Source organism: Ochlerotatus camptorhynchus, unplaced genomic scaffold (assembly GCF_037179485.1).
Source record: "Ochlerotatus camptorhynchus isolate MF236.1 unplaced genomic scaffold, CSIRO-AGI_Acam_v1.1 ptg000917l, whole genome shotgun sequence".
Taxonomy (NCBI): Eukaryota; Metazoa; Arthropoda; class Insecta; order Diptera; family Culicidae; genus Ochlerotatus; species Ochlerotatus camptorhynchus.
This window is the reverse complement of record NW_027041366.1, coordinates 101,888-120,748: the sequence shown is the minus strand read 5'-3', so window position 1 is coordinate 120,748 and position 18,861 is coordinate 101,888. Positions and strand designations below refer to the sequence as shown.

The window sequence follows — 18,861 nt, the reverse complement described above, 5'->3', positions numbered from 1 at the left end:
GATGTACACAACTAAACGTTGTTCGGATGTTTTCAATTGTACTTCCTGTTTGTTGTTCTCTGATGTTTTCAGATGTACAAAACGTTTAAAGTAAACGTTGTTTGAAAGTTTTCAAATGTAGATGTTTACTTATATTTTTAGAAGTACAAACACTAGAATCTTACTTTTCAAATGCTTTCAATTATATTTACAATACAGAAATTAGAAACATGATCGTGTAAACACTACACACCATTGTTGTTAGATAACATCATAAAAATGCGTACATAACAGTCAATGCTTAAGCTCCCGTTTCCCACCAGTCAGTTAACTGACCTTAGCTAACCTAATATCATTGTGGCAACTCTCTATGTGGCAGGGGAACTATGCCATTAGCGCGCTAAGAGTTATTAGACCACTGACATAGGCGCCTATTCGTGGGTGACGAGGCACTTGGTGACATTACAGCGAGCTTGGCGATTGTTATAGCATTTTTGAGTGAACTACCAGACAATCATGACAATAAGATCGCTGCGCCTCCAGATCTCCCTTTAAATCGACCCGCTGTGCCAATTTGTCAATAATGCATGACACTTTGGACGGGGTTGCTGGCTTGTTTGGTCCACTGTTCGGATATACAAGTGGCAAGCCTTTCCCTTCACGGATCGCTCCAAAAATTGCTGCCTGTTCCACAAATGCGGAAAGTTTTGGGCTACCAGTCTTCTACCTTATTGACGAACTGCAAATATATAATAAACAAAATTATTGTGCATGAAAAATATGACAATGGACAATGCTCGAGGAACACTGGGAGTTTTCGAACGACGCGTGCTTAGGACCATCTTTGGCAGGGTATATGAAAATGGTGTATGGAGGAGAAGAATGAACCGCGAACTGGCGTAACTTTATGGTGAACCAAATATCCAGAAAGTCGCTAAAGGTGGAAGGGTACAATGGGCGGGACACGTTGTAAGAATGCCGGACAACAATCCCGCAAAAATGGTGTTTTCCTCAAATCCGGCCGGTACAAGACGCAGAAAAGCACAGCGTCCTAGGTGGCTAGACCAAGTGGAGCAAGATGTAGGAAGTGTGGGACGCTCGAGAAATTGGAGACAAGCAGCCAGGGACCGAGTTAGTTGGTGCAACTTTGTTATGCAGGTTAGGTTCCGAGGGACGTCGGACCAGCAAAAGTAAAGTAAGTATCTTATACGTTGGCTAAAGTGTTATCCAAACTGCCTAAAAGTTCGAAGAAGTAGTTATTAGATAGTACAGAATTCTAAATTGGCATTATTTATGAAAAATTTACATTAGAATTCTTAAATCTCAGTCTTTCCCAGATTGCGAACCACACTTTAAATTTTATATAAACTTGTGACCCATCTTGTGTACCATCATAAGGCTTGATGAAACTTATTCCGCTCGGAAAAATGTTTTTTTTTCGGAATTATGAAGTCATTATACGTTATGATGACATTTTGTATTTTTAAGTTACAAGAGGACGTTGCAAAGGATGAGTTTGACTTATGAAACTTGTGCATTTAGTTTTCAGAGAGTCGCAATCAGCGAATCACTTATGGCTGTAAGCTCCAATCGGTATTATCCTCGGATTAAATCCCGATCAAGAATATCCGGCTGCTTTGATGTCGACATCAGAGTTATTCAACACGATGCTATGCAAACAATTCGCAGATCATCCAAACAGGGACGGTATTAAAAGTTAATCCGAGTTGGAGCTTGCCGCCATTATTGCGGCTCTCTGAATCCAATATTAATAGGTTGAAAAAAATGGTTTTAAAATGGAACCTAAATCCAAAATTTCATAAATTTTGGTTGACATGAACTATGATAAATCAGTGCGATTACATTTGCAAACATCACCATTTTAGCGGCCCTCACCATAGAGTAAACTGTCATTTAAAGGATATTAATGTCATCTAATGCAATTTATCGACAATTTAAATCTTGGTTTACAAATCGAGATGAATGTCTATGGGAACGATAAAAATATATTTGTGCTCAGAACACGAAGCTCGTTCAGATGATGTATAAAAATTTGTTTGCTTTTCGAAATTATACAACCCAATTCCAGGTTTTCCACACGAAACGAAAATTAATTGTACTACAGGCTGTTCTAACGTTTACAATAATCGGCTAATTTTATTGAACATGCAGAAAAAATACTGAGGCGTAAATCAACGAAATATTTTGTTGTTTATTAATACGGAATATTTATTTATATTTAAAATTAAAAATTATTTAAATATAGATATCATTTTTTTATTATTACGGTGCTTTAGATTAGCGATGGCGGTTTATTCTGTTGTGGGAGGGCTTGGGTTCAAACCCATGATTTTCTGCTCGGTAAGCAAAAACGATCCCTCCAGGGTCATCGAGCATCTTAAAACCACAACATTCCACGACAATATATGATTACGTTTTAACTTGGCATGTAATGAACAACAGAGATACGCGATAATTCGTATAGTTTCTGCGATTGATTGTTAATTAATTTACGACGTGTTCGGGAAATCATTCAAACCATTTGTGGGATAGTTTACCCATCCGGGATACAGTTCGTTTATGGTATTTGTTTATTAGGGACTGACAACAGCGACAACAGCGAATTTGGAACTTACCATTTGTCTGGATCGTCATGTTCACCATCTGTCACCATGTCTGCAAAAATATTTAATAGCAATTATGTTATGATACTTCCTTCAATGAAAACAAATTTTCTTGTATTGCCATGGTCATCTGGGATGAGGGTGGTCCACTGATCATTCGGAATGAGCTCTCCGCACATCATTGAATCAATTTAGATATCAATGTACATAGATGGTGTCATATGCAAAGTGCGAAAAGAGAATGAAGGAAATACATACGAAAAAGATTAGCTTCAAGAAGTGACAGTTTCATCGGATTAGTCACCAAGTCTCCCCCACCATTGCTATCTGCAGCCCTATGTAAGTTATGTAAGCATGTAAGCTATGTAAGCATATGTATGTATACTTTCCAAAAACTTCAAAATTTTATTTAATCTTATGAAGTTTTTAAACTTTGTTCTCGACGTTTTCAACCAGTATCTATTCCAAATTAAACAAAATTCCCCCATGCAATGTATGCTTATCGACACAAATAATAATGCAGGGTATATTCTGATATAATCAAACCCAACTCAAGCTGATACCAGTGAGAAGCTCTAATATCCCCCTACCAGATACAGATAGTTGCATAACAATCCGAACTCCCACTATACACAATCAAAAAGTTTCTGTTCAGTCTCATCCTATCATTACTTATTGAGTTTTCTTTCTTCCCTGAAATTCACTTGTAAGCAAAAATCGAAGATCTGATTTACATTTGTATTAGTTGAAATAACAACTTCCACTATTGCCTATAACTACAAATAAACTAAATGGGGACCCGTATTCGGTTTCCCCATCGGGATCCGTATTCGGTTTCCCCATCAGGATCCGTATTCGGTTTCCCCATCGGAATCCGTCTACGGAATCCCCATCGGGATACGTGTTTGGTTTCCCCATTGGGACCCGTATTCGGTTTTCCCATCGGGATCCGTATTCGGTTTCCCCATCGGGATCCGTCTACGGAATCCCCATCGGGATACGTATTCGGTTTCCCCATCGGGATCCGTATTCGGTTTCCCCATCGGGATCCGTATTCGGTTTCACCATGGGGATCCGTCTACGGAATCCCCATCGGGATACGTATTCGGTTTCCCCATCGGGATCCGTATTCGGTTTCCCCATCTGGATACGTATTCGGTTTTCCCATCGGGATCCGTCTACGGAATCCCTATCGGGATCCGTATTCGGTTTCCCCATCAGGATTCGTATTCGGTTTCCCCATCGGGATACGTATTCGGTTTTCCCATCGGGGTCCGTCTACGGAATCCCCATCGGGATACGTATTCGGTTTCCCCATCGGGATCCGTATTCGGTTTCCCATCGGGATCCGTCTACGGAATCCCCATCGGGATCCGTATTCCTTTTTCCCCATCAGGATACGTATTCGGTTTCCCCATCGGGATACGTATTCGGTTTTCTCATCGGGATCCGTCTACGGAATCCCCATCGGGATACGTATTCGGTTTCCCCATCGAGATCCGTCTACGGAATTCCCATCGGGATACGTATTCGGTTTCCCCATCGGGATCCGTATTCGGTTTCCCCATCAGGATACGTATTCGGTTTCCCCATCGGGATCCGGATACGGTTTCCCCATCAGGATACGTATTCGGATTCCCCATTGGGATCCGGATACGGTTTCCCCATCAGGATACGTATTCGCTTTCCCCATCGGGATCCGTATTCGGTTTCCCCATCGGGAGGATCCGTATTTCGGTTTCCCCATCGGGATCCCTTTACGGAATCCCGTCATCAGGATCCGTGTACGGAACCCGTCATCGGGATCTGTCTACGGAACCCGTCATCGGGATCCGTCTACGGAACCCGTCATCGGGATCCGTCTACGGAACCCGTCATCAGGATCCGTCTACGGGACCCTTTATCGGGATATGTCTATGGAACCCGTCATCGGGAACCGTCTACGGAACCCGTCATCGGGATTCGTTTACGGAACCCGTCATCGGGCTCCGTATATGGGATCCGTCATCGAATTTCCATCGGGGTTCACTTCTACTTTATTGTAGCTTTTAGTAAACACACTCACTAACCTGCAAAGAGATCCGGCTGCAAACTTCCCGCCCTGATCCAGCTTCGGCTTCCCTACCGGGATTCGGCTTGGGACTGGTACACTTTCCTAAAAAAAAAAAACAAAATTACATTACATTACATTAATAAGTTCACATTTACTTACCTGAAACACATTGAAACTCGCGACGGACACATTGTCGGCACCATGGTGGGTATATTAATGGTGATACAGCGTTGTCACTATATTGGCGAGGAGGCGTCGAAAAACCAAACTTTTTCCCACTGCGAAAACAAACTGTCACGGCCAATGAGATCAACGCAAATTTGAGTACAGTGTACTCAATATCGAAAAAAGTGCAGGATGAGTAAATTTGCCGCATGTTTTCCTGTGGAAAACCTCAAAAATCTGCCCTAAAATTAGTAAAATTGACGAGAATCCAGAGAATCCAATCTTTGCTTTTCTCATATTCGGAAAAATTTTCCTGGAAAAAACCTGGAAAACATGAGGGAAATTAATTCAAAACTGAGTTCCTGCACTTTTTGCGATTTATGAGTGAACTAAACTCAAATTTGGGTCGTTCTCATTCGCCGTGTAGTGCTGACTCAGGACAAAACAAACTTTGCATGCGGCGAGGGACCGAGGGACAACAATTTACATCGTGTCGTGATGAACTTTGATTCTAATGTAACGTTTGGTTCTGTTGTCATTGGATGTATTCTGATGCTTTATGCGTGCAACAAATTACATCGTGATTAAGTTTGATTCTAATGTAACGTTAGGTCCTGTTGTCATTGCATGTATTCTGATGTCAAACTTTACATCGTCAAGACTTTTGATTCTGATGTAACGTTTGAGGCTAATGTATTTTTATGTACTTGGACGTCACACTGAAGTCTGAATACATTAAGGGTACAGCAATACACGTTAAAATTTAATGTATTGAAGATGTCTGCTGATGTTTCCTACATTACAATTTCTATTCGGGTTGTGTCTGATGCGAAAAATCCATTGGTTTTCAATTTATCTCTTCTTGCAATCTTCGATGCGCGCGTATTTAATGAGAACTTTGTCAGCGAACTGAATTCGCTTCACGAAAAGCCGACCTCATCTTTCACTTCCAGATAGGCTAATTTATCTTCTCTCTTCTGTTTCCACATTGTTTCTTTCTGTCTTCTTTTTGAAACGTATATTCAAAAAATAAAAACCCTTAACCGAGCAGAATTGAAGAGGCGAAACGGAACCTAAAGCGCCCAGCAGCCTCAACGGATCACTACGATGACGATCGGAAACGCTTGACGGGATCGGACCGACGATTCGAGGTACCTCCACCACCATCTATTTCCACTTCGGTGTAAGTTTTTGTGCTTTTTCACATCTAGATTTATTCATTCAACTGATTTTCATTTGCAGTCGTGGTTCCTATTTGGCTGTTTTTTTTTATCTAGTTCGTTTATTTGGAAGGCTCAATCGCGTTAGCTTTACGGAGCCGATAATTCATTGTTCACTGTGTGTAACAAAATTCACTTAATTCTATGTCTAGTAGGAGTTGGGCCGATTACTCGCGGCTTACTCGAGGTTAGAAGGGTACATTTTCGAAGGATAGGATCAGGGGAGGAGCTTGGGGTAGGGTTTTGTTGTCTCATCAGAGCGTTGTCGCCAGTATGAACGGTAGTGCTGTTCTAGCTTCGTCCGGAGTTCGACCGGCTATGGTGACCAGTGGGCGACGATGAGACTCATCGAGACGGGGGGACAAGACAAACAAAAACTAATAAAGAGAGACAAAAGACAAAAGGAATTAAATTCTTATACTAGACATTTGAAGAAAAACATAAACGGACTGCATATAGCAGAGATCACGGGTTGCCAACACGTCTCTGATAGGAACATAGGGTTGTCTTCCTTGGGCCTCGAGGGTATTCAAAAGTCGCTCTCTGGCGGCGTCATTATCCGTACATTGCCAAACTGCGTGTTCGATGTCATCGTAACCGTTTCCACACCGACAGATGTTGCTGTCCACGAGGTTTATTCTATTGAGATGAGCATCTAGCGAGTAGTGGTTGGACATAAGTCTACTCATCACGCGAATGAAGTCACGACTTAAGCCCAAGCGTTTAAACCACGCTCTCGAAGAAACATTAGGAATAATTGAATGTAACCACCGTCCAAGATTTCCAGTATCCCAATCGGTTTGCCAACTCGAAAAGGTACTCTGACGCACTAAATGGTAAAATTCATCGTGTGAAATTTGCCTGTCATACAATTCGCCTTCCTGCGCGCCCACCTTTGCGAGAGAGTCCGCCTTCTCATTGCCTGGGATTGAGCAATGTGAGGGGACCCATACAAAGGTAATCATATATGATCTTTCGACCAGCACACACATCAGCTCCCTTACCTTTGAAAGGAAATAAGATGAGTGCCTACCTTGTTTCATCGACCGAATAGCCTCAATCGAACTGAGACTATCCGTGAAGATGAAGTAATGGTCTGCGGGCATGTTGAAAATCATCCCCAATGCGAAGTTGATTGCTGCCAGCTCAGCAACAAAAACGGAACAAGGTTCCTGAAGTTTGCGGAAGGCGCTAGAGTTTTCATTGAAGACACCGAAGCCAGTGGATCCATTGAGACGGGACCCGTCTGTAAAATATCTTTTCATGCAATTGACTTGTTGGTACTTTTCAGTAAAAATACGCGGAATAATAATAGGTCGAAGTTGATCGGGAATCCCATGAGTTGCTTGTTTCATGGTCAGATCATATTCAATTGAGGAACTGCGATTGGTGAAGTGAACACGGTCTGGAGCATGGACCCAAAGGTCAGGACCAATAGCGTGGAAGGAATTTATCGAAAAATCATGGTTCTCGGTAATAGAATGGAAGTGCACGCAGTAGTAGGTTTTTTAGATTTGTGGGTAGTTATATTTTTGAGTGCATGGGGGAATGCTGTCAACATTGCTGTCGGTTTGCTTACCAACAATAGCTGACGTTTTGTTTTAACCTAACTTTTTTCCTAACCTGAACTTCAGAGCTAGGATTAATGTTTCTTGCATGACATTCCCGGAATGCAACGGGACAAGGTCGCACAGTTGATTGCCCGATCGGGAAGCGCCAATTCCCGGATGAATATCCGGACTACATGAATCAGGTAAGATTGGAATGTTTTTTTTTTAGCTAGTCGAGGATTCCATAGACTGACGTTCCATCATTGCAGGTATTAGAGCTTCTGAAAAGTAAATTCAACCTAGGCGTAACGCTGATGCGATCGACCTCGGATGAAATCACCAGCACAAAGGCTGACATCACAAGCGATCGGCAGAAATACCTTTCCTACTGTGTTTCGATGTACCTTCCCTTCGGTGTTCGAAATCCTGGAGAAGTACGCTGTGCTATGCATCACACGAACTAGTTGTAAGAACGGAATCAGTCTGGTCAAGCTGGTCGAGATGGTGTCTAGCGCTTCGGGTAATCCGTTGGAGTATTTCTTTGTACACATGCAACCCTTGGCCGGGGAGCTGGTGGACGTGATCGGGCAGTCCTTGATTACGTTACGAAGCCTCCTGGTCGTGACGCACATTCCATTTGGGGATGCAGAAATGAAGCATTTCGTCGGATGCATTCCGAGGTTCCTGTCGCCTCCGCAGAAGATCAAGAGGGACCAGCTGAAGACGTTGACCACTGCAGCGGGTCAGCTATTGGTCAGTGTCAGTGCCAATTTGCGACCAAAGTATCTCGTACAGTTGATAAAACCACTGGTGCACAGTGACCTGCGGCACCTGGAGCGCCCGGTGGCTTTGACGGTGAGACTGTCCATCTGTAATTGCTTCGTACTACCGTGGGCGGGCTGTAGTGCTGGGGAGCAAAACTTCGAAGGTCGTGCTGCACTTCTACAGGAATATATTGCATTTATTGTCGGTGATTTGATTAGGTTAGACTTGGGCCATACCTTTAGCAGTAGCAATCCTTCGTTGGACTATGGTCAGGAGGAGAAGATCGTGTCGGTGGCCACAATTGTACTTAGCACGTTGCGAGATCTGCTGGAATACTACCAGGAGCAGAGCAGTTCCGTCAAACAGATGCTAGCGGCCGCCTACAGGCCTGTGATAGAGAAAACCCTAGCCATCTACAGTGCAGCCAGCAGTAAGAACTGCGCGCTGATCGAGAAAATCTTCGAATTTTGCATGGGAATTCTCCGGACCCTGCAGGTTCAGATGGGGCAAGTGTTCCTGAAGAATATCATTCTGCTCTTCCTGGGCAAGACCAAAACGGAACAGATCACTTCGCAGCGTTTCCGTTCGCTGGATATTCTGCTCAAAATGTTCTTTCTGATCGTATAACAGCCGGGTAATGTTTCCCTTCTGCCGGATATTCTGAACTTTTCGATCGAGCACGTACTCCCGATGGTGTTCTCTTCCGAGTACACTGGAGTCGCTTTTTACGCGGGTGATACGTCCCGCGTAAAAAAAACCGTGTAAAAAAAAACCGCGTAAATTCCGGAATCCGCGTAAATTCCGAAATCCGCGTAAAAAAAACCGAGTAAAAAAAGACCGTGTAAGAAAAAACCGCGTAAAAAGCGATATACCGCGTAAATTCTGAAATCCGCGTAAAAAAAAACCAAAATCCGCGTAAAAAAAAACCGCGTAAATTCCGGAATCCACGTAAAAAAAAACCGCGTAAATTCCGAAATCCGCGTAAAAAAACGCGTAAAAAAAACCGTGTAAAAAAAAACCGCGTAAAAAGCGACTCCAGTGTACAGCGGAAAAGGTGAACTAAGTGGCCACGCGGATGTTAGCTTATCGTTTTATCAGCTGTTCAATGGAATACTGCTCCATCGGTGGCAGTATTTCTACAAGTCGAGTGTACTGAAGCAGTTTGCTCCGAGTTCTACGGGTTTAATCCAGCAGCCGCAGTCGGTTCTGGAACATCCGGAGCAGTTTGCGGCCATCATGAACGCATACGGTCAGGTGATCGTATGTTCGAACGATCCTCACGTAACACGTGCCACGCTACAGACGCTGCAAGCGTTGAACGACCGATGGAAGCTCTATCTGAGGGATTTTTTCCGCGAGAATCTACTGCAGTCGTTTGAGGCTGCCATCATCAAGGCGCTGGTGGCTCCGGAGGGCATTTTGCACTACGACCTGTTCCTGGCGGTGCTGTACAGCATGGGAAAGGTGGACATGAAGCGGCTACACGAGACGTTCACCGGAATTGGCTTTCCGGCCGTTTCGCAACAGGTCGAGGAAGTCTGCTTGGCTACGGTAAGGTGCATTTTGAAGCTTCAAGACAATCTCAACTAATACAATTTCACGTCTTCTTTTCTCGCAGGACTACCCAACCTTTGCCTATCGTATGAACCAACTGATTCAGGACACCAAATGCTGCCAAGTGAATGGCACCGTGGCTTAATCGCGAATGCCATCCCCGTCATCGTAATCATAAATAGCTCGTCACATCATTACACCGCACAATCGAAGCGAACTCGAACGCCGCCATCGGATAACATAACATACTTATAAATTTCCCGTTCCCAACTAACTCTCTATCTCATTCACTCCCACAAACCAACGGCCATTATGGTGTGAGAGAACCAGCTTGCGTTTCGGCTGAGTTGCCCGGAGAGAGCGAAACGCGTGGGGCAGAACTGAAATTCACAAAATTCCATACTTTTTTTACTACTAATAATAATCGCAATTTAAGGAAATTAAACAGACATTCGGATGCATCCTGTATCCCCATCAAATTTATCCATAAAATTCTGCTTATATATCCAGAACATCAGTCAGAACTTTTTTCTCCAGACATCCTTATTCGATTTTTTGTCTATTTTTCAGTATATCCTGAATATCCCTGTTGATCCTTCTGTCTATTCCTAAAATTCTTTCAATTCCGCTCGCATGCCGTCACAGTGTTGCCATATCTTTTTTGAAGCAACATGCATCAGGATGAGTGTCGTTCCCCAACGTTTTCCTTGAACGTCATTGATTGCCTCTGAAGATCTTTCCTGGAACTATCTTCCTGCGGACAATCGTCCAGTGGACAATCTTCCTGTGGACCAGTGTTGGAAAAGTTCGCGATATTTCACGAAGTTCACCAAGGGAAAAGTTCGCGAGTCATAGGGAACTTTGATGAACTTTTCCATCACTGCTGCGGACAATTCTCTTCCTCCAAATAATCTTCGTGCGGACAATCCTCTTTCGAACAATCCTTCTGCGGACAATTTTCCTGTGGACAATCTTCTTCTGAACAATCTTCCTGCGGACAATCCTCCTCCAAACAATCTTCCTGTCGACAATCTTCCTGCGGACAATTCTCCTGCGGACAATCCTTCTTCGAACAATCCTCTTCCTCCGGATAATCTTTCTCCTCGACTCGTCGGTAGCGGATCCTCCTTCGAACAATCCTCCTCCGAAAAATCTTCTTGCGGACAATTCTCCTTCGTACAATCTTCTCCCGAACAATCTTCCTGCGGACAATCCTTATTCGAACAATCTTCCTGGGTACAATCGTTCTTCGAACAATCCTCCTGCGGACAATCCTCCTGGGGACAATCCAAATATATGATGTTCAAGGGTCCTGGAGCTAATGAACTATTAGATTAGATAATTAACTATTTTAGCTAATTCCGCTTTTTTTTTTGTTAGCATCCATGCCTCTCACGCCAAAGTCACGAGTTCAAATCTCAAAATGGCGAAACAAAAAGAAAAGTGCTAAGGGATATGACACACCTCAATCTGACTGTCACGCAGTCAGAAAAAATTTAAACTAATTATTATAAAAGTCACACTAAAAACGCTATTCGTCTGGTTGACCCCAGGCTTTGTTTAGTTGCCAACAAAACGTGCCTAGTATAAACTTGCAGTATAAGGGGTATAGTTTATCTTTTGAATATACATGCGTAGTTTAGCGGTGGATTATCCGTAGAATGTATTTGATCACTGTCATTTTAAAGTTGGTATTTTTATTGATTGAAAAGCAATAAATTCAAATAATATAAAGTTTATTTTCATAGGAAAGCATAACAAAGTGAAAACAATGCAATCAAATCACGTGTAATCGTGCTCCGGATCAGACTCGCTAGTCGACCGTTTTCTTGGTTCGGATTTGGACCCGAGAAGCGTTAATTTGAACTGCTTGGTAAAGGATTTCTGGGCAGGCGTTTTGGTACGTACGATCTCCTGTCCCACCGAGGCATCCGTTAGTATGTCCGTGTCGGAACGGATGACCTCTTTGATGGACTGCAATTCTACCATCGATTTTCGACGCTGCTTTTTGTTCAACTTCACACGATAGAAAAAACTAGATGAAGTCGTGGACAGTCGTCGCTTCGATGTTGGTTTCTTTCGTTTAGGGACCAATCGCTGTCGTCACAGTCTATTACGGTTCGTCTGTTCTGAGATTTGCGTTTGGTCGTCATTGCAACTGACTCTGAACTGTCCCCATCTGAATCATCCGGTTTAATCTGACGTCTTCTACGAGATTGGCCCCTAAGAACTCCCTTCTATGCTATCGTTACCGGCTTCCACCCGTGTTGCTGCTTCCGCTCAAAATTGATCCCGGCGGCTCATCACCAACAATCGGACGACAAAAAGTGCAAACATAGTTCTTCGAGGGAACTTCCAGGCACTCATCGTGGCAACAAGTCATACCGCACGTTGCACATTGGATCAGATCCCAACACTTGCAATCGTCGTAATCACGCCCATACCGACAGCGGCACGCTTCAGCTTCACACTCTGAAGGACGTTTCAACTGATTGTTGAATGCATTTGGTTCCAGCTCCCACGAGGCATCCCTAGAACAAATAAAAAATATTCAGTATTCCAATACCAATTCACCCACCTCCGCCTCACTTACTTTTCCGGTATATAAATCCCACGCTGCTGCATCTCCTGGCCAAAAGTCGTCCTTGTTGCTGCACAAAGGGCACTTGAGAAAGTACCCCGCCGATTGAGCAAACTGTGCCATGCAGCTCCCATGGAACCAGCCATTCTGACAGCACGGGGCACGAATCGATTCCAGCTTCCTGTATGGTCCCATGTCATCGTTGCAAACCCCACAGGCCTCGGTCTTGGAGTATTTCAGCTTATCCACCAACGCTACGTGCTTATCGCACCACGACTGGAACGTAATGCAACAAGGTGCCTGACGCATCCCACAGAGCGTATGAAATTTCTGATGTCCTCCTCCATGAATCCGAAGATTCCCTCCTCGTTTTCCCCATGCTGGACCAAATTCGACGTCAGCAGCTGAAATTAATTTCCCATTAGCTAATCATTCACAACCAAACAAATGTAAGCAAACCTACCAGACAGTGGTACTGCACCCGAGTGCGCCACTTTTTGGGAAACATCCCCAATGAAAGCTCATTATTCTCGGGACTCTTATAAATGAAGCAGCTAGACGACGGAGTGGCCATCAATTGACGCATCTTATTCGTTAGTTATCCACCATGAAACTCAATCAACGGGTTCCTCGTAATGGTTAGAACATTTTCCACTTCCAGTCTAATCGACACAATTTTCATAATATGCACTAATGACCGCCAGCTTGGACCACATGAATACTTTGGGATGGCTTTTTGACTGCTATTCATACTTGGTATAAATTTTAAGCTATGATAGTGTAAAATTTAATCTAATACCCCGTTCACATTACAGTCTATATCACGTAATATAGACTGTCTTGCAATGAGCACTCATACATAGGATTTCCAGTGAAAACTAGATGTATGAGTGCTCATTGCAAGACAGCGTATATCACGTGATATACGCTGTAATGTGAACGGGGTATAAGGAGCGTATACAACCGGTGAATTTGAAAAATGTTTATTTTTTAATCTGATAATGAAATTGTATTATTTTTGAGGCAGCGGGTACCGCGCTTTTTTTTTGCTGGCGCTTTTGCTGGCAGTTGTGCTGTCTGTGTCACTTTTGGCACCTGTTCTGGTACAAATTGCTGTCTTTTGCTCTAGTACCGGGTGCACCAGGTACACTAAAAAAAAACAGCTAGGTGAACCAAAAAAAAAAATCGCGTGAAGGAGGTCCTTACCCTTTGGGTCCATGGTCTGGAGTATAACAAGGAAGACACATATCTGATGATATGTAGTGGTGGTAGATTCTCATAAATCGAGATTGTATGTTCAGCCCAAGAATTTCTTCAAAATTAGCAATTATAAGTGTGTTTGTCACTCCGCATTTGATTAGTATTCTGAGAGAGAGCTCCCAGAAACGGTTCTGGAGGGGTGTTACTCCTGCCAGAACCTCGAGACTCATGTTATGCGTTGAGTGCATACAGCCTAGAGCAATACGCAGACAACGATATTGAATTCGTTCCAATTTTATTAGGTGACTTTTTCTTGCCGAGAGAAAGCAGAAAGAGCCGTACTCTAGAACAGAGAGAATAGTTGTTTTATAAAGCGTTATGAGGTCTCCCGGATGAGCACCCCACCATGTGCCACAAATTGAACGGAGAAAGTTGATCCTCTGCTGACATTTTTGCTTCAAATACGTAATATGGGCATTCCAAGTGCACTTTGAATCAAACCAGACCCCAAGGTACTTGAAAGACAATGATTGGGTAATGTTTCTGCCCAAAAGATTAAGCTGCATTTGGGCTGGGTACCGCTTTCGAGTAAACACTACCAGTTCAGTTTTCTGCGGCGAGAATTCGATCCCTAGATTCATAGCCCAAGAAGACAAGTTATCTAAGGAATTTTGCAATGGTCCTTGCAAGTCCACGGCATGTGGACCTCTTACGGAAACCACACCGTCATCTGCAAGTTGTCTTAGCGTGCATTGTTCTGCCAAACAGTTGTCGATATCTTTGACATAAAAGTTATAAAGAAGAGGGCTGAGACATGAGCCATGGGGCAGGCCCATGTAACTAATTCTGGAAGTTGTCAGTTGTCCAAGAGAAAAGTTCATTTGCTTTTCTGACAACAAATTGTACAAGAAATTATTTAAAATTCCAGAAAGTCCACATCTGTGCAGATTGTCTGACAGAATTTCAATGGAAACTGAATCAAAAGCCCCCTTAATGTCCAAGAATACTGAAGCCAATTGCTCCTTGTGCGCAAAGGCCAGTTGAATATCTGTGGAAAGCAGCGCTAGACAATCGTTTGTTCCTTTGCTCTTGCGGAACCCAAACTGTGTATTTGATAGCAAGTTATTTGATTCGACCCAGTGATCGAGTCTCCGAAGGATCATTTTCTCCAACAATTTCCTAATGCACGAAAGCATAGCAATCGGACGGTATGAGTTATGGTCAGACGCTGATTTGCCAGGTTTTTTAATGGCTATTACTTTGACCTGTCTCCATTCAGGCGGTACAATGTTGTTTTCTAGCAAGGAATTGAATAAATCTAGCAAGCGTCTTTTAGCGATATCTGGGAGATTTTTCAGAAGATTGAATTTAATCATATCGCTTCCCGGTGAGGAGTTGTTCGATGAAAGAAGAGCCATAGAGAAATCCAGCATTGAGAATGGTCTATCCAGAGAGCCGCCGCTAGGAGACGCTTCTCGAAGAATATTTTGTGCTGGAACTGAGTCCGGACAGACCTTTTTAGCGAAATCGAATATCCCTCGGTTGGAGTATTCTTCACTCTCATTGAAAGATGAGCGGTTACGCATGTTGCGAGCCACCCTCCACAAGGTGTTCATTGAGGTTTCTCGTGAGAGTCCCTCGACGAAATTGCGCCAATAACCGCGTTTTTTTGCTTTGATTAATTGTTTCAGCTTTGTCTCAAGCTTTGAATATTCCTCGAAGTAAGTGTAGGTTTTGTGTCTACGAAAAGCTTTGAAAGCATCAGATTTTTCTACATACAATTTTGTGCATTCTTCGTCCCAACCAGGTGTGGCTGGTCTCCTTTTAAAGGGTGCACTTGGAACTTTTCTTTTTTGTGCTTCCAGTGAGCTTTTGTAAATCAAATCGGCTAGGAATCGATATTCTTCCAATGGTGGAAGCGCATCTATTGATTCGACACCGATTGTCACCGCCGTAGCATATTTATGCCAATCTATGTTCCTTGTAAGATCAAATGGAACTCGAGATGGTTCTGCAGAGTGAGGGGCACACTTAATTGAAATGATGATTGGCAAATGATCACTACCATGGGGATCATTGATAACCTTCCACTGACAATCCAATGATAGCGATCTTGAACACAAAGATAGGTCGAGTCGGCTTTCTCGAGCCGGAGGTTTTGCTATACGTGTCGCTTCACCAGTGTTCAAAATAGTCAAATTGAAATCGTCACATAAATCGTAAAAAATAGCCGCTCTATTGTCGTCATATAGATCGCCCCACCCAGTACCATAGGAGTTCATATCACCCAGAATTAATACTGGGGATGGAAGAATCGAATTAGATTCCAGAGTTGACTACGGCTAATGGAGGTTCTTGGTGGAACGTATACTGAAGCTATGCAAAGATCTTTGTTCTTCACATTTATTTGGCAAGCGACGATTTCGACGCCTGATAGAGCAGGAAGGGAAATTTTGTAGAAAGGGTAGCACTTTTTGATCCCTAAAAGTACTCCTCCATAAGAATCGTCTCTATCCAGGCGAATAATGTTAAAATCGTGGAAATTGAGTTCTTTATCGGAAGAAAGCCATGTTTCACAGAGAGCAAATATATCACAATCAGAATTGTGAAGTAAAAATTTGAACGAGTGTAGTTTAGGCACTAGACTACGGCAGTTCCACTGTAGCACAGTGATCATATCTTCAACCTCGTTCGACGAATTATCCATCGAAAGATATGATTGATGCAAGGAGGGGCCATGAAACAGTCAATTGCTTAAGATATGATTCTAACGTTGGAAGCAAGGCAGAAACTAAGCTTCTTAGAGGATCTTGTATGTTGAACATGTTTAATATGAATTCCACAATGTCCGAAAAAGCTAGCAAACCTCGTTCGGACTTGGATTTCTTTTGAGAAGTTTGAGGAGCAGCTTTTTTATTTCTTTTATCTTTGTTGGGCAATGGCGGAAAATTCTTGCTGCATCCAGGGATTGGATCAGCAGGAGCCTTCGGTTTTGTTTTTTCATCCCCATTACCCTGGGAATTTGGCAATCTTCTGGAGGTGACTTTAGTTTTCTTACGGCGCACTTTCGGGGAGGGGCATTTTCTTTTTGAGGATCCGTCCATTTTTGAAGGTGCGTGTACCACCGTAGAATCACCTTCATCCGATGAGTCAGAGTCCGATTCTTCAGCTGACAAAATCGAAAATTGGTTTGCATCTTGGACGGCTGATGCAGCCTTCACCATTTGCGCATAAGTCTGCTTGGAGCGTCCAGAGATTGAACGCTGCACTTTATCGGAGTGCTGCTTGTACATCGGGCACTCCTGCAAGGGGTGAGGATTCTCGCCACAGTAAGCGCATTTTACTGATTCTTTGTGACAAGAATCCTCTTTGTGGTTTTCACCACATTTGCCACAATGAGTTTTGTTGCCGCAATGGCTGGCCGAGTGTCCCAGCCTTTTGCAGTTGGTACAATTATATACCCTCTGTACAAACAGCCGCACCGGAAAAAAAGCACCATCAATTTTAACAAAGTTTGGGAGAACTGAACCTGCGAAAGTCACCCGGAACGAGTCTGAATGTTGATAAACTTTTTTACCGTCTAGCAAAGATGCTGAATGCAGTTGCCTTACATCCAGTATCTTCACTAGCGCGGTAGCGAATGTCGAGTTTTTAAAAGTTCCCGAGGCATGTTTCAAGTCCTCGACAGTCAGACTCGCGTCGGAGACCACGCCTTCTATCTCCACATCTCGAGAAGGGATGCAGATGTTATACTCAACACTAAAAAGCTCGTGTTCAGCAATTTTATTTGCCACATCATAAGTCGGTGCTTCTACACGCAGTTTGTTGAATCTTTCTTTGTGTACCAAGATTCCCGGATACTTACGCAGCAAATCTCTTGTTATGTCGAGAGTTTTCTAAGGTTTATTTTTGGGCCAAAAAAAGACAACCCATGGTCCTTTCGAAGACGGTTCATAGTATCTGGTTCGCGTAACGTAGGCATCGGAAGATGCCATAAGTGTTGCGCAAAAGCGGTGCGCAACCACTTAAGAAGGAAAAAAAAAATTAAAACCTTCACTAATTAATTAATTTTAATTACTAGTACTTAAATTTTTTGCCCGACGTACGAACAAATCAAAAAGAAAAAAAAAATCGAAAAAAAAAAAAAAAAAACTTATATCTACTTGCAAAAAGTTGTCTCACTATGACCCATACTCCCCTACCAGGGGTGAGAGACAGAGTCACGCGCCACGAGGCAAAATTAAACTACAATAGGGAGGCAATGGACTTGCAAAATGTATTGTCTAATACTTATGCCGGTTGTAAACAACCTATCAGCCGTTGCAGCTAGATGGTCCGTTTGCTGCTGCTGGTGGTGATGATTGGTGTTGGTGGGTCGGCACGATGATGAAAAAATGGCTTGACGACCTAGGAATGAAGGAGGCTATTTGGCTGTTGAAAAGAAACGCCTGGATGACTACCCGCCATCGAAACGGGAAGACTACAAGCACAGAACAGATAGGTAACATGGGAATCAGAAACGGATTTAATTTCAATTGGTAGTGACACCTAGCGGTGGAGAGAACGCTTTTTACACTCAAAATTTATTTACACTTATACCACCTTTTACCATTTATACCAAACATACCCAAGATTCATATATTGAAAGGTGTGTACACTTCTGTTGGTGCTTATGTATAGAGTGTCTTTAGGAAAGATGAGAAAATCTTATTTATTTTTTAGATTATATCAGGCATAACATTTGATAACGGCACAAAAGCATTTGTAAACAAACTTTCTAAGGCCCTTTACACGCGAACCAAAGTACGCTCACGCAAACCAATACCACTTTCGGAAAGGTGATAGTTGCCCCTATCCGATGATGTTATCGGTTTGCGTAGGCGTACTTTGCTTCGCGTGTAAAGGGCCTTAGAAAGTTTGTTTACAAATGCTTTTGTGCCGTTATCAAATGTTATGCCTGATATGCTTGTTTTGAATTCTTCTTCTTCTTCTTCTTCTTCTTCTTCGAATTTAAACTTATTGCTTATTGCATGCTCTGAGCTTATGTCGTTTTCATTTTTGCGGTGTAGCACTGGTGTAGTGTAAGCAGGAATAAGCACGAGTCTTTGACAGCTCAGATCACTTCCTACCCACAGATTTCATCAATGCTTCCTGCAAAATCAAAGGGTAA

The 18,861-nt window shown here is 43.0% G+C and overlaps 1 pseudogene; it reads left to right on the top strand.

Annotated features, from left to right (window-relative positions):
* Positions 1-7,785: 7,785 nt before the first annotated feature.
* Positions 7,786-10,355, top strand: LOC135715448 (exportin-6-A-like; annotated as a pseudogene).
* Positions 10,356-18,861: the final 8,506 nt, after the last annotated feature.